Source organism: Orbicella faveolata, unplaced genomic scaffold (assembly GCF_042242905.1).
Source record: "Orbicella faveolata isolate gen_17 unplaced genomic scaffold, um_ofav_v1 contig_13, whole genome shotgun sequence".
In the NCBI taxonomy this organism is placed as follows: domain Eukaryota; kingdom Metazoa; phylum Cnidaria; class Anthozoa; order Scleractinia; family Merulinidae; genus Orbicella; species Orbicella faveolata.
Genome location: NW_028301540.1, coordinates 11,777,450 through 11,804,123, shown reverse-complemented (window position 1 = coordinate 11,804,123; position 26,674 = coordinate 11,777,450). Strand labels below are relative to the sequence as shown.

Below are 26,674 nucleotides of genomic sequence, written 5' to 3'. Positions count from 1 at the left end.
ACTCATGAGGTGATGTATAATAATTTAACCGATCGGTTTACAACAATCCATTTTTTTAAAAAATAGTTACGCGTCGATCCAGAAAACAATAATGACTTGTATTTCTGTTCTGGGAGTTCTTAGCTCTGCCAAAAGAATAAATGTCTCGCTATATTGCATATTTAACTTCTTCAAATTAAACATCTGGTAAATAAGCCTAACCTACCCCGCCCATGCTCAGCGATTGTGAGAGGTTGGTTCAGGCTATTTGGAATTTGCGTGATAAATCTCAATTACCAAGAGATACGTTATGGGTTTATTTAGTCTTTGTAGGAAATACTGATGTACAGATGAGGACACATTAATCATAATCAAAGTTTTAATTAAGCTGTTGATAGTGTGATATGGATAAAACTGTCTGAAAATACACGAAAATGCAGCAGCCACTACCCCAACACAAAAGACCAACGATTATCTTGGCTAAACAAAGTTTCGTTGCCTTTTTACTTTGTTGGGAACATCTTGTGTGTCTTTGCGGTTACTTCGCGTTATGTAAATGATGTAAATGTTGACCAAATCGTGGCTTCAGTCAAGGGCTTCTTAATTAACATCTTCCTTTACAAAGTTGTCACGACGTTGCATACGTGCTTGAATGAAGCTCACATGATTTCTTCCAAAGTTTCAAACTTCCTCCCCGGAAAACGCATCAAAGACTGAAAAAAAAAACAACTTGAACGAATGATCCAGAACTGGAGATCTGATCCTTTCAATAGCGCATGGATAGGGTGCAGTGGCGTCACTCAGACTTGGTTAATAGCAAAATCACTCAGACTTTCTGGCTGCAACCTAAGCACGTTGGTGCGTGCTTGAGTTCACAAACACCCATTTAATTCCCAAGTATTACCAGTGGCGCTTGTTTGGTGAGAATCAAATGTAGGATCTAATGCAAGACCGTTCTTGGAAAGACCACAAAAGGTGCGTCACACTTCCTAAAAGTGTAAACATGTATCTTGGGAGTCAGGGCGAGTTATTTTAATCGTTAATAACCGCGAATCTGTCTCGTGCTCTTCTCATTGTAATTGGCTATTTCAACTAACAAAAGACATTGGCAAAAAAATGTTAGGTTACAAAACAAACCATGTCTGTTTTGTTACACCGGTTACGTCTCTATTGGATATCATAAATTGCTGATCTTGATTCACTGAGATAAATTCTTCCTGCAGCTTAATGATTCCTGCGTTGTAAAAGTTATCAACCGTGAAATAACTTCTTAAAATCGCCATGCATTTGAATAGTTGTCACCTTAGTAGCGGAAAAATGGCTGCAATGGCTGACATAGGTAACCGAGTGTATCACTGCTCTGTTTCCTGATAGAAGCACGGCGAAAAAAGAAATGAAAGGCAAAATTCAGCGAAGGCTGTAAGAGCTGTTTGCCCAAGGGCGACGAACACGAAGTACAAAGCCCATTTTCGTAGCTGACTTGTCTTTCTTGTTAGAGGTGGGGAGGAGTTGGCGCAAAATGAAGACTTGAGATAAATATAGATTAAGACCTGTGAAGGATAAAAACACATAGGTTAAATTCCCGAATTTGAGGGTTCTCTTTCCTCATAATCAGAGATATTTAGTTCTGCATGTATCCAACACCTATAAAAATCGTATTTATCAGAGGTGGAATTTTCGTCTCTTTTTTAAGCTAATAAAGCAGTGGCATCAGTTTGGAACGCTGCCTTTTTTAGGCATTAGATTGCAAATATCACTTCATAAAATATAATACACAACAAGCACCATGCATTTGAACAAAAGAGTTAAAAACAACCTTTAATCAATGAAAGACTCCTACCAGATTAATTTAGTGGAGTAAGTACATCAAAGAATGCAGCCCAATTGGCGCGTTTCGAGTGCCTTTCTAGAACCTTACGAGTACTATAATTTAAATGACTATTCAGTTTAAAAGAATTTGCAACGTCATGAACGATCGATGACCAAATTTAAGATTCACTTAGCACTGTGTTCAACAACTAAAATTGTAAAAACCGTATGTTGTAGTTGCTAAATATACAATGAAAAAAAAAACAACAAAACAAACAAACAAACAAACAAAGAAAAGAAAAGAAAAATCCAAAACAACAACTTAATTTGGCAGCTGCTAAAAACATTGCGTACATTAGTGAAGTTTTACTTATTGTTCAAACAAACCCATTATCAAAAATAACAGTTTCTATCACCACAAGAACTGATATAAAAATTTTCTGGCCATAAATGTTCATTCTATTCCTGACGCTTCAATTTTATAGTTCTCGGGAAAAGATTGAAACACTGTTAAATCGAGTACTGTTAAAGCACGTCTAGCGAATTTTAACAATAATTTATCGATTTTTTATTGATTGATTGATTTATTTGCAAATGATATTGATTCTTCTTTTCCTTCACTCATTCTAGCATGACATTTCGTTTGATCCTTTGGTTTATCATGATTAATTCATCCGTAATTCCTCATGGGTTCTAAATCATCTCTGATTTAGAAACTTAGTATACATGACAATCTAAATAAAGCGGGTACTGATCTTTTTATTCTCTACAAGCTATTTCTAATCTACAAGTCTGTGGGTCACAGAAAGCAGTCACGTTTTTCGCATCTTGAAAAGTTTACCCTAAATTTTTCAATTTCGTCGTTTGTAATCCGCGACAATCGTCTCTCTTTAGTGTTTTTTTTCCCTAAGCAAACTATTATTTTCAGGTTTCCTTCAATTTAAAAAGTAATTTTGTATGTAGCCAAAATAACTCAAAATACCGTGACTGTTGACTGTTGACCGGTGGATGACACTCAGGTGTACAGCTGTTTTAATGAAAGCTACTCACAAGAAGGACCGTTTAGTTTTCAATATTTTTCACAATACAACTTATGTAAATATGGTTTATTCTGAGTTCATACTGCTGGGATTAAAAGAAGGGTAAAAGAAAGCCCATTTATACATCAGTGACGGCAACCCGCTATAACTCTCTGGTTGTCCTATATAGAAAAACTAAATCTAATATCAAAACAAAAGCAAAGAAACGTTCTGTACTGGTAGTTTCTTGTTATTGTTTCTCGATTAAGGTGCAATTAAAGCATGTACTAATAACGCAAATTTGCAAACAAAATATGCTCATACCAGCATATATACGATATATATTGCAATGTTTTCGTGAATCTTTTGGCGATCTACATTTCCTTTGTACTAACTGGTGTCGTGGTTAGAATGCTAAACACAAGAGCCCGAGGCTACGAATCTGCTAAAAAGAATAGCACTTTGTTTCACTGTGAACGTGAACAATATGACCTCACAGTGACAATTATTTCTGATTTCCTTTTCGCTATAATGAGTTCTTTGTTCGGGCTCAAATAAATTTTACGATCTTGAATAAATTACGTGATATTCTCTTGGTTTCTAATAATTGTTACCACAGCCATTTAAACAATTTACTGCTTGGGACTAAAAATATCGTTAGAGGTTGACAAGCTACGCAAAAGAGCAGCTTTCAATTAAGGTGAGTTTGACTAAATTTCTGTACATTGTTTTGATCTAAACTTGTGTTGATACATGGCGAGAAACAAGCTGCGCAAAATCAAAATCTTTCTTACATGTCCGTGTTCTTATCTGTGCAAATTGCCCTTTGTTCGGTGCTTAAAAGATCTTCATAAAAAGTACTTTGATTGTACTGCAGCATTGAAGCTATTAAAAGAGGGAGGGCTAGCTTCGACCGCTGTAGTTGTACGGGAGGCAAACATCAAACGGTAGAAGACAATTACGTGCTTACACTTGAGTAACGGACAAATTCGATCATAAATACGTAGTGTGAAAAGGCCGCATGGCTTATTAAGTCATGTTTTCTGTATGACGCTAGAAGGCAGAACTGACTTGCTGAAGTTGCAGGTTTTCCTAGCCGATCTCGACGAAGAGAGAGAGTGATGTTTGCGGAACAACGTTTATCGTTCTGAGATATCTTTAGTCTACGGATTAACTGCCATGAGACAAACCGCTGATTTGTTTTCAACGGTCGCTTTCAAGCAGATTTGTTCTTGCTCTTTACAATTCGTTAATCCTTGTGCCTCATCTTCTTTCTTTCCAATTTAACTTATCACACAATTTAGAAACTCCATGACGTCACCGCAAACACCAGTGCGTTATGGTTCATTAACTTCGCCCGTCACTATTAAGTTGTGTTCGCAAACACTTTTTGTACTCAAAAACAAAAGCAATTAAAGTTATCCAGTAAATGTTCTGCGCTTGGCTTACATGAGCTTGAAAACGAGAGACATCAGCATCACCTTGGCATTCTCTACATAAAACGACATGAAAGTTTCCCAAACGTTTTTCTGCCAAGAGTTTCAACATCACGTTGTCTGGGTCACTTCAACAATTAGCTCATTTGTAAAGGAAGGCTCGCGACTTCTAAATAAGGACATCGTACTCCTTACGTTTAAAGAATTATATCCAAAATGTCGTCTGTGAAAAGGGCTAAAAGCGCTAACAGTGACCAGTGCTAGGCTCATATACGTTTCATTAACGAGTGACATTTAGTGTCATTCAGACACAAGATATTCATTGGACGTGGTTTGACATCTTAGTAAATGACCTAACAGAGCACTAGTCTGCTGTAGCTAAAAGGTAACTGATCTTCCCGTCGCGAGGGACCTCTCGAGCTCCTCTCTCGCCAAAGTGAATACCGTGTACTAACATTTCGCGAGCTCAGGCTCGGCTTACAAACCAAAGCCGTGGTTACACGCGGTGCATGATAGCCCATGATAATCATACACTATCATAGGCGTGGGCAAACGGGAAACGTTACCATCGACTATCATGAAGAATTTGATCAAGCTCAAAGATGGTTTACGATAGTCGATGACAGTGCATGGTAGTTGGTTAAACGGAGGCACGTGCTACAACTATCCGCAACTATCATGCGTCGTTTGACCAGGGCTTAAGGAAAAAGAGGTCCATTTTAAAAAGTACATGCATTTTCTAAAACATCTTAAGTTTGTCTCAATGATAAAAAATGTCGCATAGCGGGACAGACAAGGAGAAAAATAACGTCGGAACCTCTGGTGGAAGTTGATGACAACTGTTGACGAAAGAGTTTCTAATCCCAATCTCAGGAAAATAGCCTTTAAACGTCCGAAAAAAAATTGTTGCCAAGTTATATCAGAGACAACCTAACAAGATCCTTATTTTAGAGGTCGCTTTCCTCGTTGATTTAAGAACTGGTTCATTCTTAGCGTTCGAAGTTCATAACAATTTGTTATTTTTGCTTAGAGCGACCGAAATCAAATTTTGGTTAGTGCGGCGATTTGCACATGTCATTTTTAGGAGATTGGACGTGCGCCCTTGAGTCATGGTTGATCGTTCTCGCTTTACTGATTTAGATTGCGCAATTTATCTGGCTATGCTATAGAAATGTTTGGATCGCTTTCCACATCTGGAATTACGAGGCAAGCTACATACAGCATATGTGTTCAGAAAATAGAACCATATCCTCACTGCATACTCATTACCCCTTCGCATAAGATTAAAGTGCCAATGAAGTAAAAAATAATTCCTGCTTATTTGAAAGGCCTTTCAAAGTAAAGAAGAATGGCGTTTTCCTTTTTGGAATACCTTTTTTCGTTTTAGAGATATTCACGTTTTTGTATTATGCAAATGAGGAAAGTGATGACGTCATAGGTGGTTCCTCTAAAACAGCACAACACTCAATCGAGAATAACTCTAGAAATATTAAAGCAGTGTTCTTCAAACTTGGAACGAGCAATGCTCATCACAAAAGAAACAGAATGACACCTACTATGTTGTTGCCATGGCAACACTCTTGGCTCCAGTCTCTTTCTGTGAAAAACCAAATATTCCCATTTGCAACCTTTTCAAGTGGGACAGAGGGTCTTGCTCGGAACACACATGGTTCCCATATTGTCTTAACTCTCCCCATTAGATTGGTGGGAGTGGATGATCCTTGTTTAAGATAAAATCTGAGAATTTAAGTCTTAATTAAAACAGAACCAGCGGCAAAACTGTTGTCATGGCAATGACACGACGGGGGTCATTATGTTTCTTTTGTGATGTACATTTCTGGTGCCAAGTTTAAAGAACACTGCTTTAATATTTCTTAAGTTATTGTCGATTGAGTGTTGTGCTGTTTTAGTGGAACCACCTATGACGTCATCACTTTCCTTACAAAAACGTAAATATCTCTCAAACGAAAAAAGATATTCCAAAAAGGAAAACGCCATTCTTCTTTATTTTGAAAAGCCTTTCAAATAAGCAGCAATTATTTTTTACTTCATAGGCACTTTAAGTTATGGGAAGAGGCAGCGACTGACGAGGAAGTAGGCATGCAACGGCCACCAGGGGAGGTGGGTGGATAGCAAAAGATGACTGTCTTTGTGGAGCACAGGACGAAAAGACCACGGTTCAAGCGAAACGACCTAATTTAAACTCCAAATGGCTCAAAGCATTACCGACGCTACCAGCACGGGCGATAACGGGAATAACACGGAAATAATAGTATCTTTTGCAATGAGCTAATTAATTATGCAGTGAGAATAGCCCAAAGAAAATACGCGCGCTGATTGGTTTAAAATCGTCTTACTATTAAACAATTAGATTATGAGGTCGAGATTTCTATTGCGCGATAGTTGACGAGGGCGCAGCCTAAGTCAACCATCACGCATAGAAATCGAGAGCGAATAATCTAATTGTTTTAGTATAGATCTGCAAGTCGTTCAAAACTTTATCTAAATCCTCATCACAGACACTTCGAAAACGCCAAGAGGCAGCTGTCATTTTGTTAACAAGGGCACACTGCTAGGCTACTCACTATTTATCACAGAATAGATGGTGAGTAGCGTAGCCAATCAGAGAACGGAATTCCTGATAGAACGCTAGTAGTAGAAACACAGAACGAGCTGTTGACGTAATAATGTCACGAGCAAAGAGAATTTACGTTTTGATGATCAGAGTAAACAAGTTGTTTTCTTCTTTTTCTTCGCGGTATTTTCTAATCGAAAGAGCTGTGGAAACACAGTACAGCACACAGCACAGCACACAAGGTACATGTCTTCTATTTATCAAAAGATTCTGTTGAAGGACACGGCAGTCTTTAAAGGGAATCTTGACTAAAAAACAGTTTTGTTTTAAATCCCAAGCTGGTGTTTGTGTTAAATTGTTTCAGTGATTTGAAGTCGATAATTTTTTGTCTGTTTTGAATGCTGGATGTTTCTTTTCAGCTATTTTAGGAGTCCAAGTTTCCCGCGGGCCCCCATGTTTATTTTTGCAAAGTTTGATGGGACATTTTGTTGTCAATACGCAGTTGGATACTTTTAAAATACAGCATTGCGTGAATCTAGAGATATAAAAGTGCTTCTAATTGTTTATAATTCACATTCCAGCTGAACATGGTCCATCCTCTTTTGTAAACTCCATTTCGAGATCTCTGACCACGCAATGACATCATAAATTACCATAAAGTAAACATGGCGACGCCCAGGTGATTTAAACTGAAAACTAAACACTTCTTATTTGAACTAAGAACAGAGATATCAACTTAAGAGTCTCTGTCCATGAAAATGGAAAATAACTCGGCAAGGATCGAAAATTCGATTTCGCTCATATTTTTATGGTAGATAGGCTAGGGCATGACAAAAACTACTGGATAGTTTTTTTGGCAAAATATCCTTTTATTTCAAAGAAATATGCAAATTACCAAATACCGTTAAAATCGTCATTTGACGCACCATTTTATTAAACAAGTTTGAGAGCCTCGCATGCAAAACCACATCATTCTTCCGTCTTTAAAACACTCAAATATTTTTGTGCAATGTTTAAATGTGTACTGGGTTGATTTTAGGGAATGTTGCGTTGTCTTTTTGGGTGCACAATAATTAAATTTCGAAGACATGTATTTCATTCACTTAAAAGTACTTCGTGAATATAATTAATTTTCACCATGTGCGAAACTTTCAAATGGACCAAGCTTCTGGTGGTTGAATTGCAGAAGGATGGTCTACAGATTCCTGTAAATATTTCTTTGGGCAAATGATTGTGAGCGACGCGAGAGCTTTTCAAAGTACGTCAAAAATGCAAATATTTGACCATCCGTCGTCAAATTTCAATTTACGGGTTAGACGTATATTTTAGCATGCGCCACATGACTTGACCTATGTTAAGCTGAAATAGACACAGAGCTGATAATTTCGAAATGTTCTTACCTTATTTGCTGTAAAAGGCAGGTCCAAAGCCGATTTGACGTGTTTCTAGTCGATCTCTCACCATTCGTCGCAAATAAAGCATATGTTCGCTTTTGTTTACACAAGGTTAACATCCGATGTACATCGCCTACTGTCAACCTAATATTGGTCGAATACTATGAATCTGTGACCATCTTTCTGCGCGTATGAACATCACTGCATCAAAGTCTAAAACGGCTGAGACATTTGTAGATAGTTGCTCGCTTTGCGCTGCGCCAAAATATTGCGTTTGATCGATTGCTGACCATTGCTGATAAGCGTGTCGGCGCAGGACAATGTTACAGCCGTTGTTGTTCGTCACGCAGTGCTGTCACGGCATATGCTACACATTTTGATCTATTTTGTAGAGTACTCTCAGCATAAGTGAAACAATTTAATCATTGTTCTTCTGTTTTTTCATATATATAATAATATATGTGTATATTTATATAATCATATTCTATAGTGTACGTGGCCTCGGTCCATATCACGTTTGTTGTACGTTCTGATGTTTCAGACAACAGCTGATAAAGCTAGTACCTGTACTCACTAGAATTTTAAGACTGAATCGCCATAAAAAAGTTATAGATTAATGAAGCAAGAACTACCTGAAATAAAAATAGGAAATCACAACGTGTCTAATTCGTGAGAAAAACAGACTAAATTTAATTAGTAATTACGTGAGTAAGTAGCCCTGGCCATGCCATTTTGTTTGGCGTATCAGTTGTTTGCTTAGTGGCGAGGCATTGGTATGTAACAGAAAATAGAGGACTGTTGTCAATACAGTCCAAAATTATCGTCAGTAAAATATTGTAAATAAAACACCTATTGACCGGTTACCTCCGCGACCATCATTTGGTCATTCCCATAAGGGTTTCATTATTGTCTTTACCCCTATTAAGCGGCCACCCATAATTTAAGAACTTTGTTTTGGAAAGGGCGATGGCAGAGAAGAGTCTGAAATTGAAGGTGCATGACGAGTGATAATTCAAACACACGTCTATCATGATTGTATTGAATTGACTCCATGTTCACCAAGAAATTTATAGCCCGATAGTGAAAAATTAAATATTCAAGGTACACCAACCTCTATTTAAGCGGCTAGCCCCATTAAGCGGTCGCCACCCATTTCCCCGGGGATAGCCCACTGTATTACATGTAAACCAAAAATAATTGCATAGCGCGAAAAGACCTAGGTATGAGTTTAGCTTTACAGTATTACGCAGGGGCATGTAGGTAGCGGTGGTCGAGTAAAAGATAACAACAGGGGCAATGGTAAATTATTCATTCTTTTCATTTCTTAATTTAATCTCTTCCTACTCAACCCGATTACGTGCTCCCAGTGATTGCAAGCCTTACGGAACCTTACGTATCAGGATAGAAATTGTCCCACCCCTACCCCCTAAAATGGGATGACAGAATTGCGTGACGAACAAGGAACCGCTGCAAGCAAGGATTCAAGCCATCAAACCATGATGATCAAACGTAATATTTTGGTGTAGTGCAAAGCAAGCAACTATCTACAAATGACTTAGCCGTTTTTGACTTAGATGCAGTGGTGATCATATGTGTCGAACGAGGGTCACAGATTCATGGTATTCGACCGTTAAATAAGTTGACAGTTGGCGATGTACATCGGACGTTATGTAAACAAAACCAAACTTCTGCTTTATGTGCGAAGAATGGTGATAGAAACACGTCAAATCGGCTTTGGACCTGCCTTTTACAGCAAATGCGGTTAGAACATTTCGAAATTATCAGCTCTGTGTCTATTTCAACTTAACATAGGTCAAGTCATGTGGCGCATGCTAAAATATACGTCTAACTCGTAAATTGAAATTTGACGACGGATGGTCAAATATTTGCATTTTTGACGTACTTTGAAAAGCTCTCGCGTCGCTCACAATCATTTGCCCAAAGAAATATTTACAGGAATCTGTAGACCATCCTTCTGCAATTCAACCACCAGAAGCTTGGTCCATTTGAAAGTTTCGCACATGGTGAAAATTAATTATATTCACGAAGTACTTTTAAGTGAATGAAATACATGTCTTCGAAATTTAATTATTGTGCACCCAAAAAGACAACGCAACATTCCCTAAAATCAACCCAGTACACATTTAAACATTGCACAAAAATATTTGAGTGTTTTAAAGACGGAAGAATGATGTGGTTTTGCATGCGAGGCTCTCAAACTTGTTTAATAAAATGGTGCGTCAAATGACGATTTTAACGGTATTTGGTAATTTGCATATTTCTTTGAAATAAAAGGATATTTTGCCAAAAAAACTATCCAGTAGTTTTTGTCATGCCCTAGCCTATCAACCATAAGAATATGAGCGAAATCGAATTTTCGACCCTTGCCGCGAAATTAAGAATTTGTCTGATTTTTACGGGCAGGCACTCTTAAAGGCCCAGGATCAGTTAAAGAGAACCATTAGGTATACTTTGAACTTGAACTACTTTTCATCCAAGATTCCCTTTAACAATGAACGGTCACTGGCCACAACCAGCCTACTAATCTGGCCTACTAAACGCTACGTTTATTGATTGAAATTTCTAGGAAATATGTCATGGAAGAGGTTTTATCCCTGTTTCCGTCAGACGCTACCAAAAATTAAGTTGAAATGAAAGTGTGGTCTTTCAAAAATGCTTAACCAAGTTTACTCTGCCATCTTGCGAATCTGTACTGTCTTCATTATAATCGTGAAACGTTTCCATTATCTATTTTTTTTTTAACCTTTAGGTTAAATTTATATAATTTTTTCACATTTATTTCTGAATGTGCAAGAATTTTTCTACATTCAGTTAGAAACATAGAAAACGTTTTGTCACGGTTTGTGGTTTCTAAAAGTCCAAGAATGTGATGACTACACGTTTAGAAGCCTAGAAAACTAACTGTTACGGTTGCTGCTTTCTAAAAAGCCAAGGATGTGATGACTTCACGTTTAGAAGCCTAGAAAAATAACTGTTACGATTGGTGCTTTCCAAAAAGCCAAGAATGTGATGACTCCCCGTTTAGAAGCATAGAAGACTCACGGCTACGCTTGGTGCATTCTAAAAAGCCAAGAATGTGATTACTTCACGTTGGTCGCGTGCAGACAGCACAGGAAAGCAATGCACAATGATGCATGTATACCTCACGTGAAGGGCCGTTGCTCTTGTCTTTAATTTTTTTGATTAGAGATGTTTCCTTGCGGTGGTCGTCGTCTACAAGCCCCTTACAATGTCAGACAATGCATGACCATGGCAATTAAAGGGGATGATTTTCCGAAAGAAACCAACAGAGTTTTGTACTTAAATATGAACGAACTAACTGGGCACCCTTTCGTGCATCTCTTCTTGGCTCAACTCTCATGTAAAAAACCTAAAGTGCAATATAGTGATATACCAATGCTGAGAATTACGACCATCGAAACCACTCGAACTGAGATGAAATCACGTGTCATCAAGTTGTTGTGAGTGCCTGAAGCCCTCGTCGTAGGGCAGAACAGCAGTCATTTCGTCAAGTGCGTCATTAGTGTAAACATCAATGCACGCAAAATAGCATTAAGAAAAGCTATATCAGTAGATTACCCCTTAAATGTTCTATTTCTGAAGTGACCGACAAAAGTATTTCATATAGGCTTTGGGTCGTTTTATGAGACATGCGGCATTACACGTTCTGATAATGGTGCAGTAAAACATCTTGTCAGAATATGGCGGCAGTCCGTAGGGGATGGTCCTCTCTTGCACCTTCGTACCAAATTGATGTGAAGTGTTTACAATTGCGGTGACTCCACAAGGTACCATTCATTCTAGGTCACGCGAAGAAACTGGGTAGGAGAATTTACTCAGTGATATTTTCTTGTGTGTGCTAATTAGGATGCATGATACAACCGTTTTTAACACGAAGAGGCAAGAAGTACCGGCAAACGTTTCTTGTATTTTTTTGTATGCACATCAAGTCCTCTTCTCCTTCTAGTCCATATCGGTTTTGCGTATTTGCCAAATATAAGCTAGTTTAGAAAATCTCAGTTTTCACCGTGTTAAAAAGAACTACAAGCTGAAGGAACGTGTATCTTTGATGTCGTGTACTAGTTAGGTTACGATGAAGAGGCGAGATATACTGGCAATGTTGCCTGTGTGAACATCAAGTGTAAGTTCCACCTCCTACTTTGCCATATCGCTTTTTAAGTGTTTACAAGTTACAAGTTGCAGTCATTTGAGAACGTACCATTTTGACTGTTACAAAGAAAATATAAGTACAAGTAGCGGGAATGTTTGCAAGCAATGTTGTAATTCTCAGAAAAGTTAATTATGACGCCAGATGCTGTTTAAGATCACATGGCAAGAAACTCTAACAAGTTTCGTGTATGGAGGTAAATCAGTTTCTGGTTCCGTATACTTGAATGCAGAATATGTTGTAGTGCTTCATACATTATATGTAAAAAGTTCAAGACCACTGTCTCTCTCTTCATGTGAATGTTCAAGACTGGAAACAGCTTTCGAAATATGTTAGTTTAGATGGACTTGTTTTGATCATTACGTCGCACATAGTTGCCCATGCGTGGGCTGTTTTCAGTTGTTGTACAGTTGCTCTGATGAGGACGAAAACAAAATCGGTAATGAACCTGCTGTTATTACGATGTGTCTAGCAAAAGAGCATATCTTTAATTTCTTGAGGTAAATCAGTTTCTGGTTCCGTATGCTTGAATGCAAAATACGTTGTAGTGCTTAATATATTATATGTACATGTACAAAGTTCAAGACCACTGTCTCTCTCTTTATGTGAATGTTCAAAACTGGAAACAGCTTTCGAAAAATGCATGGCAGTTTAGATAGACTTGTTTTGATCATAACGTCGCACATAAGTGCCCATGCGTGAGCTGTTTCCAGTTGCTGTACAGTTGCTCTGATGAGGACGAAAAAACAGCAGTTATGAACAAGCTGTTACTACAACGTGTTTAGCAATACAACATATCTTTAATTTATCGTTATTATATTATATTCAACATCGTTACTGTATGTAACTGAACATGCTTCTTCCGTCAGGCTTTCATTTATCCTCTAGCTTGTACATGAACTCATGTACATTAAAATCCGCATGTAGAAATGCCACATGATCCGTGCCAGGCAAAAATAGCACACTAGGTAATCTTCTTGATGATATTTTCATGACATGATTTCCAACACTTGTTTTTCGAAGCTACTCAGGATTGTCATCATGACTTCATTGGGTCTCACATCTCATTCAAGTGCGTCAAAGCTAAGAAAAGGTCTGTCAAATCGGATTTAATTATTGTCAGCTGAATTTATCAGCCACCAGGAAGGAAATTAATCAAAATGTCGTCAACTAGAGCACGTCATAGGTATGCAGTACTCAAAGTTTAAACTCGACCCCCATCTGAGAAGCTCATCATCAGTTACATCGTAGGTAAGGTGGTTTGGAGCAATATTTTAAAGGTATTTAGTCATGGTATCGTACGCATAGCTGAACCTAACTACGCAAGAATAGAGCACAAAAAGTTATTTTTCCTGTGTGATTTACTATGGTTGGATTAATTTTTATCAATACCAGCAAAAGCGCCGAAATTTTGTCTAATTTAGCCCGTTAAACAAACGTATAATGAATAAGAAGTTTTCTCTTGATGTTGCTGATAGGTGTTGAAGCCATTTTGTAACTTCAAAGTGGATACCCATTTTCTAACGTCCCTAAATCAATTAGTAGGTCAGTGCATTTATGCCAGCCACAGTAGGCTTTTACAAAGGACACGTACTCGATACAATAATTTTACTGTAAATAAAATGTATGGTTTACTAAATTTGAGCAGTACAGTTACGATATTTGGCTCCGGCGGTTTTTTTCAGCTAACACTCCAAATCCTACACCACTTAGTTCCATGTGACCTAGCTTTATGTATGAACAGCAGAACACTGTTAAAAATTTGCATAGTCGGACGGCTAAGACAGAAGACAACGAATCATTAAGTAATGAACCTGTGGGTATGGCTTGTGACTAAGTGCATGTGTGTTCCTATTTGAACAAAACCCCAAGAAAGCAAGTCTGGAAGAGGCTCACCTTCAGTTGACATCGACAGTGTTGCTCACGTTGGAATATACACCAACCGCAGTTGAGCCCACTCTGTACGACTTATTTGGTTGATATCACAACATAACCTCTTCTCTTCGTAGGAAGGTACATTGGTTAATGTCATTATTTATAATTCATTTTAAAGTTTATATGCAAATCAGTCGTTTTGGAAACCAGACAGTTCCTTCTCAGATTATTCTGGAATCTCAATGGGTCTGACATCTCACTTAAGCTATTTAGAGCTCAAGGAAAAAGCGTCTCAAGTCATTTAATTGCTGTCATCTGGCTTAAAGACAAGCACCTTAATGACGCCCCCAGGAACGAGGGCTACATTGTAGTGCAAGACAATCCAAGTAGATAATCCTAACGAACCTTCATCAACTGGAACTCAGTTCTGTGAAATCAGCTGCCCATACTCGATTTTTTAACTCAACCCACAAGAAGTCTTCCCATTACATCTTAGGTAAGACATTCCGGGTGAAAGCAAATATTCCTGTTATGTAGCGTACAGCAACTTAATTTGGAAACAATGCAATAACTGACAACAAAATCATGACAACAAAGTCATAAGTCATCACAGCAACTGGATAGTTATTTGTAAGTGACGTGGCATGTACCAGCGTCAGATAAATGTGATCTTGTCAGTGAAAACTGGAATCGTTTAGTCGATGGAAAATTGCCATCCTGGTTGGCATACAAGAAATGTGAATCTTTTATGCTATTCTATTATTCAGTATTGCGGCTATTGCTTTTAACTATCACTCCATATTCAAAATGAGTAGAAACTTTGCGCTGTCGAAAGGAAATGAGTAGTGCAATAAAGTGCATCAGATAGGGCCGCTATAGGTATCGAAACGACGGACGAAACACATGTGTACAACGTTACTGCTTTTCTCGTTGCTACTAAAGGCCTTTCTGGAAGTAAATACATTTGTACAATACAGGTAATTTTCGGGCAAACAAAATTGAACTGAGGAAGGCTGTCGAGATTCAGCGCCGTACGCCTGGATTAAGCTTATAATCTCAGCCTGCACTGCCTGCTTCTAAGCGGGCCGACTTTATGCATGAACAACACGGAACATGGTATGAAATTTGCATGATATATAAAAGACCTTAGGGCTCAAGACATCAATTAAAAGAGCGGTTTCTTAGAGTTCTGATGTGGTTTAAATTCCTCTTGGAGTAAAGTTACAAGGAAGAAAGGTTTTCGACAGTCACGCAAAGTCACACCCAGTTTTACCCTCTTGATTATGGGAGTATTTCATGTTCTCTTCTCTTGGTATCTGTGTCTCTGACAATTCATGCTAAAATATATAAAGTAAATCTTGTAAATTTTCTCACAAGAATGCTTTCGAATTTCTTTGTCTGAAAGCATATTTACACCATAAAAAAAGCATTTGGGGATCTCGAAGTATTGGTCGAGCTGTCTTTGCTACGACTGATATTGACGCTTCAAATGTTGCAGCTCTTAGAAAAAAAAAACCGTCATAGTTCTCTACGTCTTACGTTTCTCTTTAGGAAGAGTAACGACAAGTTTCCCAGGTGAGAAAAAGATACCATGTTAAATTGAATCTAAGTGAGAGTGGAGTTACATTATTTATTCCCATTATTTATTCCCATTATTTATTCCCATTATTTAGTCTATTTTAGTCGCGAACACAAAAAGCTATTAGATTATATCACTTAGCAAACGCTGCTTGCTTTCAGGATCATTGACAGAAGGGATGAGAATTAGCTGTAGTTGAATTGTGCTACTTTTTCAATCTCACCATTCCATTGAAAATATGAGAAGAAAGCTATCAAAAACAGAGACTGATCACTGTGTTGTTACAGCTAGGGCTCGTCATAAACGGAAACGACATTTGTTTCACTTTTGTATGTCGTATACATTTTCGACAAAATTTTAGTTTCGCATTATTGGGATTTAATAGATTTCTCTCCCGATAAGATTTTTAATTGTACAAAGCTTGGAAACCATGGTTTGATACGTTTTAAGAATTTCTATGTTTCCACTTTATTATTTTGTTATTATTTGATAAGACCTCTTGCCATGACTGGTAGTGTCAATATGGCAATGACAATGTCAGCATCAACTTGAAAACTGTTTAATTTACGTTGTTCAAGTTTTTAAACAAGGTCCACTTTCTTATTAGATCCTTATTGAAATCGACGCTTTCTTTATATTTGACTCTACATTCATTGTGTATTCTTTCCTACACTCTGCGGCAATCACCGTCTGGAAGTAAAGGAGTTATCATCTACGTCGAAGTTCCTCCATAATGAATCGTCAAAGTTTTGCTGTTTGTAAAGTCTTATAACAAATTGAAATGTGCTAAATACAAAGCAGAAAAGAAAAAAAAGTATAATAATTGTGATTGCTACAGAACTGAATTTGTAGATAGCGAACGTGAATATGTAGACAATAAGTTGTTCGCTTCGTTGTTCTGATCAGACAAGCAGCAAATGAGTTATACGGAGACGTGGGAAACTGACAATACGTAAAAACCTAAAACGTTATATTTGTCTATCCCTGTGAAGATAAAGGGAATCTTTGGATTCCACTTGATCGGGAAAGTGAAGTTACTTGCTAAATTGTGATTCCGGTGTAATGCCAGTCCGAATTTTCCCCATATTTCTCCTAGAAAATAAAGTATTGCCGAGTTGTTATGATAGAAGATACGTAAACGAACATTCTTTTATCGATGACTTTTGTTCGTTATTCCTTTCCTCGTTTTTGAAATCGTTGTTTAGCAGACGTTGCCTCTTAGTTCAACGTACAGTGTTTCAAACCCAGAAGAATTGAAGTGAATTGATTTTGAGATTCGAGGACTAATGTTTCTTGGATAAAGATTTCAGACGTAATCTTACTTGGCAAGTCAAGCCAGGCATCATCGTTAGGTTGTTTTTCTTATCGCTGCCCCTTTTTTTGTTGAATATTTATCCCTCAACTGAACAACAAAACGTAAGCAGCCTATCTTTTACTAATATTTCTTGAAAGCATAGTAACTCATATTTACTGAAAATTCGTTGAAAGCATATTGAAGGCTCGGTATTTTTGCGAGCCATCACAGATGTAATTTTGCTGATAATTTACCCAACAATATTAAAGTTACGCTTTTTTCTTAAATTTTGTACAAGAAAAACTTTACAACTGCAGAAAGAGAAGTTGGTTGCCTTTATACATTGTTAGCAAAGCTTGAAGGGGTAGGTACGGGAAAAACTTAACAACTGCAGAAAGAGAAGTTGGTTGCATTGTACATTGTTAGCAAAGCTTGAAGGGGTTGGCTGCTGTTTGTACTGGAATTGGAAAAGACGTTTTGAGCTCTAAGTAGTTTTTGAGATCACCAATCTTCTTTCTTGTTTGTGATTGGGATTCTTCACTCAGTGCAAATAACTTTTCTAATGATATATTGCCTTGCCTCGCGATGAAAAAATTATTTAATCAGAACCTTCAAAGTGCAAATGCACCAAAGAGGAACAACAATGGCCATGGTGGGGGGAAGAATGGAAGAAATTACGAAAAACAACCCGACAGCAGGCTAGATTTTTCGGTTAAGGCGTCCGTAGCGTTGGTCCTGAAAGGTACAGATTTTGAAAAGACTACATTTACTTATTAAAAGCCAGTAAGTTCAAGAAACAGTTATAACGACAAATCGAGCCTGATAAGGGAATAAGCAGGTAGCCAACAGACCTGGTAGAATTAAAAAAAATAATTAAGAAGTGAGAAGCTCAAGAACACGTTGTAAACGAGATTCTAGTGTCTGATCATTCAAATGAAAGCTATTGAGCTGTAATTTCGTGTAGTACATATGGGTTATTGACAAAGCGCGAGGGCAAGATGGCTGGATATTGATCGAGGCCAATATCTAGCCATCTTGATCGAACAAGCTTGGTCAATAAAAGATTGTGGCATAAAGAAAACCAATTTCTTGCGGGACACAGCGGGTAATCCCGAGCGGGCACGATAGTCCCATCTTGCCCACTTGGGCGGTAGCCAATAACAGCCCAGGATTTGGCTCATCCTTCCTTATAATAGTGTTAAGTATTGTACAATGCGTTTTTGATTTTAAAGTCTGTAAACGACAAAACTGTAGTTCGTGACCTTACAATGGAAGCCTAGTTTGTGACCATTCAGATGAAACTTAAACAGCTTCGTGTAATGCTGTTCCATAGCAGTATCGATTATTGTTCAAAACACGTGTCATACCATGCACTCAGAAAGAAACGCTATGCGTTCTGTTGAAAAAGAACATTCGTTCTACCTGGCACGCCATATAGTCCCTAGAGGATTGCCAAATGACGAAATCTAGCCGCCATTTTGAATTGCATAACAATGTTAACAGATGGCAAAAGCGTCAATTCAACGTTCTCACGTTTTTTTTTAAGCAAATTATAACACAAAACACATATCCCCCTAAGTAAAGGTTGAAATACAAATTCGAACAGATTAGATAATGGAAGCTGCTTTTACTCTTAAGCTTGGAAAAGAAGCCTCCAAGTAAGAAAAGTCATCAAAATAGTTTAGTTAATAGTTAGATAGGAAAGTGCTGTGTCTATTAACAAATAATGAAATAATAGTTGATTTAAGGTCATAACTTACTTCCATGATTTAATCTGGCTTTGCATGCTAGTTTCTGTTATAAAACGCAGAGTAATTGAGGTTCTTTGAAAGACAACTAAGCTTCCACTCAAAAACAGTAATCCTGGGCCAAACGTTATGAAAACCTTAGTTCTTGAATCGTACTTGTACATGTGTTCTTGAAAATGACAAATGGAAAGCGTTTTAAAACTTGTTCGAGTAAACAACATCACAACTTTTTAACCGTGCATAAATTATGTCGGTAATTTATTCATTTTAAACAAAGTAGAAATGGTACAACTGTACAAAACAGCTCCCATACGTGACATTGCACCAGAGAAGTGTATGAAGTGAAAGTTGATATATTCATCGAATCAACTTAGAATAACCCGCTTCAAGATGAATGCGGACTTAACACAGGCGATGTAAGCGAGAATGATGTGGTATCAAGGGTAGCCAATCAATTTAAAGTTGGGTGAGGAGTTAAAAATTTCACCGTCTTTTAGAATTACTACGATTTAGATATCAAATCTTGCACTGAAAATGCTTAAGACGCAACAGGATTTACTCTCCCTGCTATAGACATGTGACACAACGACAAGGCATAACGGTCTCATTAGTCAGTCCGCACATGCACCTAATGATCTCCTCTGTGTGTCCAGCCAGCAGGCAATGATAGGCCTAATTAATCACCTTTGTCAAGCCTTTAATTAGCTCTCGTGTTCTGAAAGCCACTCACATGATTTACCGCTAAAGGAAGAACTTTCCAGACCCGTGTAGGAGATTCCAGTTACAGCACTCCTCAATCGTATCTAGGTACGTACAGATGCACCTGCCGTGAGAGCAAACACTTGCTTGAAAATTCGTCAGATTGCATGAAAACACCCATAGTAGTACGCAGGATACTTAGTTTTCTGGTCACGTACGCTGCAAAAATACTTCAAAACGTCCGTAAGTGTTGATTATTTTTCGTGTCCTATCTAGTTCGTGAAACGGATGCACGAAGAATTAACACCAATTACTTGTCTTGTCACCGTATTTTCTCGTTGTGTTGTTATTCGGTACAATAACTGGCCACCTTCGCCCTAAAAGAATTAGGCAATGAAATCTTGTGGAGTTTGAAGCTGTAGGCACTCCAAATTTATCTGCAACTGCAACTGAAAGAGTCAACGAAAAGCCATGTAAAATTGTTGTACAGGACACTAATTTGGATCCTAAATTGTATTATCATTTGGCTCCCGTGAGCTTATGTCTTCTCCTCAAGTCGGACAATAAGAGATGTTTTCTTCGCGACAGAAAGTTTATTAGGTCTTAACGCTTTTAATCTTAACGGTGTTCGCTGATTTGGAAGAGTGGCTAATTTGAAATAAATTTTTAGACTGAAATATTGCTTCGAATAGGCACCCGACTGTGTTTTTGGCCTACTTCTGAAAGTCAACCTTAGTTATCATGTTTTAATAAGTCGATTGAGCATAAACCACAATGACAGATTATAGTTTATTGATATGCAATTGAATTGATACGCAATTGATGATAGTTTCTAACCGTTCGAATTAAAAAATAAAGTACTTAGTTCTAATATAAGGCAGGTTAATATTCAGTTATTTTAACGAACAGAAATATTTTTCTGGACTGTCTGAGGACTAAAACTCCCGACATACTCAGGTTTTTGTGAAGCACGCTGCTTTCTCAGTCTGGCGTTGCCTAATTCAGTCAAACGTTTGTACGTAGTAACCTAAAGTAAAGTTAATTTTCGTTGTAGATTGCTGAATTAAACCTACGCATGCGTTGAAAAGGACTATTGAAGACGTCGAACCTATCGCTGAGATACAGACGCGATCAGATTACCGAAGTGTGCCGGGAGCAGGGTATTTAATGCCGTTTTGAGCTAATATAAACATAAAGATCATGACCTTAGTGGCCTACAGTTTATGATTTTCATAGAAAAGCATTGACAAATATGCCACATAAAATCAACTTGGCTGTCGAACTGACGTCGTCGAACTATTACCAATGCAATTGACGTTAATGGAGTGATTAGATGAGGATGTGTAAAGCACTGTCGTTGACATGTCAAACTCGATCCACTGAAGGGTCGGTGGCCATTGTACACAGGGAATCTTTGTTCTCATTATGTTTTGGTAATTACTGATCAGAAAACAATTGGCGAGCCGCAGAAGTAGTAAGCGTGTCGCCTCTTGAGTGAGGAGTACGATTTGAAAGGATTTAGACTGAAGTGCTGCAAATACACGTCTAGCTTTCACCGCACGGGGCTCCCAGGTGGGTGAAATAGATAACCAGTCTAGTTTACAATCGAAATTGCACAAGGAAAAAACTCATATTGCAGGGTATTGGGACTTTTTTGGCTTTTAGGATGTAACTTGCAAACAAAACAGGTCTTTCATTACAATAAACTAGCACCCTACACTAGTTAATTGTTTTGAAAGTTGAGCGGGCGAGACTAGAAGAAAAAAGAATTTATTTCACTTCTTCTGTATGTTTTGTGAATTTAAGCGCCTGGTCTGACGTCAATACGGTCTTTTACTCTCAGTTAAAGAAACCTATCCATTTTTAAATTCACAGCTTAACTCCAGTTATTTTGTGCTGTACAACTTTCAATTGACTATCAAAACTCCATCGTTGCACTAGAGACACTGTGCTGCTGTCTTAGATGAGATCTTTCACGGACTTGAGGGATCGCTTTGTCTTTAATACCAATCATATAATTCCATGAGCAGTTAGATAGATAATAGACTAAAGAACCGCTTTTCAGGGCTAATTCGAAACTGTTTCTATCCCTACAGGCGTTTTAAAAATGTTGCTTTCCGTTTCCAAAGTCGTGGTAGGGATTTTGCTGATCGTCATTGTCACGGCTAAACAAAAAAGCAGACAATATTGGCCAAGACCAACTTCAGATTGTGAAGTGCGAAAAGGCTTCCTCCAGATGCAAAGTGACGGGTGCAAGTTCAAAATTTCAACTTCTGGTTGTAGCGGCAAATGCTTGTCGTCGGCGAAACCTTTCAGCCATAGAATTGGATTTGCTTCAAGTTGCTCGTGCTGTGCACCCATCGAAGCTACTATCAAAGAAAAATCAGTGAACTGCCACGGAGTAATAAAAGTGATTCGCTACCCAGAAGCAAAGAAATGCGCCTGCAGACCGTGTTTAAACGGCTGACATTATATATCCGTCGTGCGAAGTTTTGAAGTGAAGCAAAGAGTTTTCGTCTTGTAAAGAGAATGGTGCTGACGTCGCGACTTGCGTGGATTTAAAAACATCAACCGAGTACTAGCTCAGTAATATTGGAGTGGGATTAGAGAAGAAGCCGTTAAAAAAAATATATATATATATATATATTTAGAGTTTGGAAAAGTTTCGAAGGGCTCTTGAAAAAGACGTGAATATCGCCGAGCAATAATTAGACTTAAGGTGGAAGTTAACTTAAGACAGTTTATTGTTGCGTTACGTGGTTTGTAATATACCAGGCCGTCTATTAATTTTGTGGTTTTACTTTTGTACCCAACTGCATGCAGGTAACATTGGGTTTCTTCACAGTACATGATAACGTGTTATCAGGGGCAGATAACGTTGTATGATTGAAATTTATATATCATGCAAAGAGCAGCTCATTATTGCGCAACAGCGTGCAATCTTCTTGGAAGCCGGTTTCGCAGGGAAGCACGATTAACTGAAAACATGGTAAGAAAAATCGTTACGGTCAATTTTTAATATCAAATAGGTTGATGTCGTTAAGAATATTTGCGAGCTATAGAGCTATGCATTGATCTTGAGATGTTTTTCATTGCAAAAGGCAATTAAAATTAACATGAATTAGACCGATGTTGCCTACGGCGTGTTGCGGTTCCATGAGCAATTTACGTTTAGTTAATTTTGTTCTTTTTCGCAGACATCAAATGTCGTTTGTTGAAACAAAAAGGCAAAGCATAATAACAAACCCTATGGTCAACGCTAGGTCACTTAGAGGTTATAAAACAGCGAAACCAACGGCGTATAAACTGTGTGCATAAAGGGAGGTGATTATATGTAAAAGGGATTACCTGTGTATAGATTTAAACGGCTTTGGACACTTCTAAATATTGTAAATCAATTTCTCTTATTAAGTCTAAGTAATAAGAAACATAACACTAGTGTAAATATTTTCCATAGAACTGATCCCAGTTCTTCATGTACAGAGGCAGTCGGCTTATATGACGCTGCAAACTGATAAATAGTCCCGAATGTAGGCGGAAGACTAATTGTTCATTCACAATTTATGATGACTGAAACACAATATGAATAATGGATTTAAATAGCAACCTAAAGGTTGTAAGCAAGATAACGTATATATAAGACCTAAACAGTATGAAGTATCACGCAAGTTGAAAAGAACAAAAAAAATAAAGCACGTAATTTGTTTAAACTGTACTGTATCACGTTCACGGTTTGGATGGTCACAAAGCATGAATTTACCTTTCAATTTCTAGTTGCTGTTTAGCAAATGCACATTTACTAGAAACATTTTTACTCACCACACCCAATCCGCCCTAGCGTCAATTACCAGACGTGGTTTTCGACACCATATATCAAATAGAAAAGACAGGTGATGAAAAATGGAATCCGGAAGCAATCTGACAGTCCGGAAACAATCTGGCCTTTGTTTAAAATATTTTCAAAACATGTAATATTTGCGATTATTTGTCTTCGCCCTAAAGATTATTAAATAATCGAAAATCCTCGTTATTTCCTGAGTTTTAAAAGTCTTCTTCCAACGTTCTCTATTTTGTTAAAATGGGTGTTTTGTTTTTTTTTGCTGAAATGTAGAGAAACGCGACAATCTGTACCAATGTTGGAGGTCCACATTGCAGATATTGGTGATAGCATTTCAGGATTTGTTTAATTTGTTTCCTCGGCCACATTTTTAAGTCATCTTTGATCTCTTACTGAACAGAGGCTTGGCAATTTGAATTAATTTTACAATCATGTAATCTCATCCTCATGTCACCCACCCTCATGTTACTCAAAATTGTGGGCAAACGGTTGTGGTTACAATGACCCTTCAAGAATTTCTGATTCCACTAAGTTTGCAGTAGACCTCAGTCAATTTAGGAATTCTATTTTTCATTCATTCTTTAGAAACCCCACCTCTGTTGGTTCTCAGGCTTAGGGGCATTGCTGGTGCACCTTAATTGTTCCGGGAGACATTGGGCTAGCTTTGAAACAGAACTTTAGGATAGATTATGTATAAAATAACTAAGGTGATTCCCGTATTATGATAGGTCAATAGTTATTAAGCATTAAGGTACATTTAAGCTGTCAGAATAGATACGTTGGTTACTTTACTTCGAATATTTTCATCAAAATTAATTGCAGAACGAAATATATGACAAATGTAGAAAGAAAATAACAAATCCAAATTGAACACAAACGTCAAGAGCCACTTACCATTGTTCACCTTAACAATTGCTAACCAAGTTGGCGTCTCCACCAAGTCTTCACCTTGCATTTAATAGCTCTCAAGAGTTGATCTAAGTGTAAAAGAACATTCACGACTCAGTGGACTGAAAAACGATTTTGCAAACGGCATATCGGCTTCTTCAGATATGTTTTACTTTCAAGACTGAAATTTCTTATGCATTCTTCCACATGACGGTCATCAACTGACAACTCATTCAAGCAAAACCATTTTTTCCTATCTAAAGCTGAAACTTCTACTCTAGAAATTTACAACTGGTACCTGTCAAAGGCTTGTTCAGACGAAATGCTATCTTTGCAAGGGGAGATCAATGTTTGATTTGGAGAGGAAAGAAACTACAGTGCATGACGTTAGTGCATTCCTGTGGCCTGATCGATCCATCTGCCTGGAGACGGCGGCTTGGTATAATTAACGTTACCAGTGTTTTGATCTGTTAATTATCGCTTCGAAATCTGGCACTTGAAGTCTTGCACCAAGTCGGAAATCTCTGTGCTAGGTATTCTGTATACATCGGTAGGGATTCGTGATGTTTTTGGCGCTCCTGCTTGGTTATCAGACTCGAACTCCAGTCAAAATAAAAAGGGCATAGAACTTCGTCCGGCAGATTTTCTCTCCTTGCGATTTTTCAGTGTTGATCAAGCTCCAAAATACAACCCCCTAGAGTTGCAAAATCATTGTAAGTTGTTTCTTGCAATTGTCACGAATGCGAACCACCAAAATGCGTTAATTCCGCTATCGGTCATGTTTATATCCCATTTCACTGTCAGAGAAGTAACTTGCCATACATCTGGAGAAGAACTTTACGGTTTGACCACGATTTCGGTTGAGACAAAACTCCTTCAGTATTCTGGTGTTACGATCCTCAGTACATTCCCGAAAGGTCTTGTAAATGCGAGCTTGCAAATACCTCCTTGGACGAATTCCTTACATTGCGTCAACCCATTTGATCTGAATTCTCGACATGTTTTCCAAACAAAAGAAGATACCTCAACTTCACTTGCCAATAATAGAAGTAAATCATTGGAAATGATTTTCCAATTTGTGTCCAGTTGAGCATCTAATCATGATAATTGCCAAGGCCGTGGCCATGCCTTGGGATTCCCTTGTTCGCTGAGTGCATGGTATGAAAACAAACCAGTTAAGGAACGGTTAAAGGTGTGGGTTTGCTCATGACTGCATATGTAACTGCAGATTAAGCTACCCGAGCTACTTCAATGACCATAAAATTAGTTTTGACTAGGGTCATGAAAGGGGCAGGGTAACTCAGGCGTTCTTTTAAGTAGCGGACGTTCAGGAGGTTCACTGAGATGCATGGTGGCCAAAACTGGAGGTATGTTGGGCTGCTTTAGCAAAATAAGTCGCTTTATTCTTTGCTTTACTTTCTTCAAATGTGCCCATTGTAACGAAAACAAAAAACAGAGAAAAATCCAAAGAATATACAACTTATAATCCAGGGTTCATAGACATTTGAAATGTTTTAGTTTCCTCACTTTATTTGCATCAGTTCAGGAGACACAAGCCGTTTATAGGCTCACCAAGGTTCGTATATAGAAGCACCAAGGGCAGGCGAGAGAATTTGACAATAAATCAAATTACCTATTTAACGAAATAACTTTAAGGTAGCTAAATGTGGCCTCATTAAGGCAAAAGCCTTGTTTTCGAAAGTTGGCCGTGTTATGTCATTAACCAAATTTGTAACCCGGCGCACATGGAATGTATTGACAAGATGTTTGGATTTCAGAAAAGAATAACAACAAATGCCGATGACAATGTACCCAAATTGACTGAATTCATGAAGCCTTTTGCGTTTTCCATTAGCATGGTCTACGTAAGGATACTTCTCGAAGATTTATCGCTTTCTTATAAATAGCATTATGCAGATGCATTCATAACTTAGACTTATTGCAAGAAATCGGCAAACGTCCATATGTTACGCAGTTGTTTCGAAAAATACTCGTGATTATTAAACACTATATTACTTTAGTTAGGAGAACCATCTACATGTATAATGATTATCTATATCAGTGATACTGCTAGATGCACAAGATTAAAGTTAAATTTACAGCATAAAGTTTAGCTGTACTTTTGGTTGTACAACGTAATCAGTCATGGTTCTAAAGGGAAAATGAGATGCTTGCTCTAGGCAACCGATACAATTTGAAGATAATCATTTTGTCACAGGGCCAAAAGATTCAACAGTAGAGATCAAGGCTTCAGGATTGCAGTAAAACAGATACAGAGTAAGTTTTATGGAGAAAAAAATTAATTTCTACAAGTACATGCATGGTTTGTTTTCATCATTTCATAACTGCTGT

At 37.8% G+C, this 26,674-nt stretch overlaps 2 long non-coding RNA genes across 2 annotated transcripts; one reads left to right on the top strand and one right to left on the bottom strand.

The window, feature by feature from the left end:
• Nucleotides 1-344: 344 nt before the first annotated feature.
• LOC110062649 (uncharacterized) lies at nucleotides 345-25,546 on the bottom strand. Its single transcript, XR_002298124.2, has 3 exons — nucleotides 24,621-25,546; nucleotides 24,329-24,411; nucleotides 345-1,529 (listed from the first exon to the last, which is right to left on the bottom strand). It is a non-coding gene; the product is annotated as an uncharacterized LOC110062649 (long non-coding RNA).
• LOC110062648 (uncharacterized) lies at nucleotides 13,659-20,756 on the top strand. Its single transcript, XR_002298122.2, has 3 exons — nucleotides 13,659-14,414; nucleotides 14,542-14,772; nucleotides 20,651-20,756. It is a non-coding gene; the product is annotated as an uncharacterized LOC110062648 (long non-coding RNA).
• Nucleotides 25,547-26,674: the final 1,128 nt, after the last annotated feature.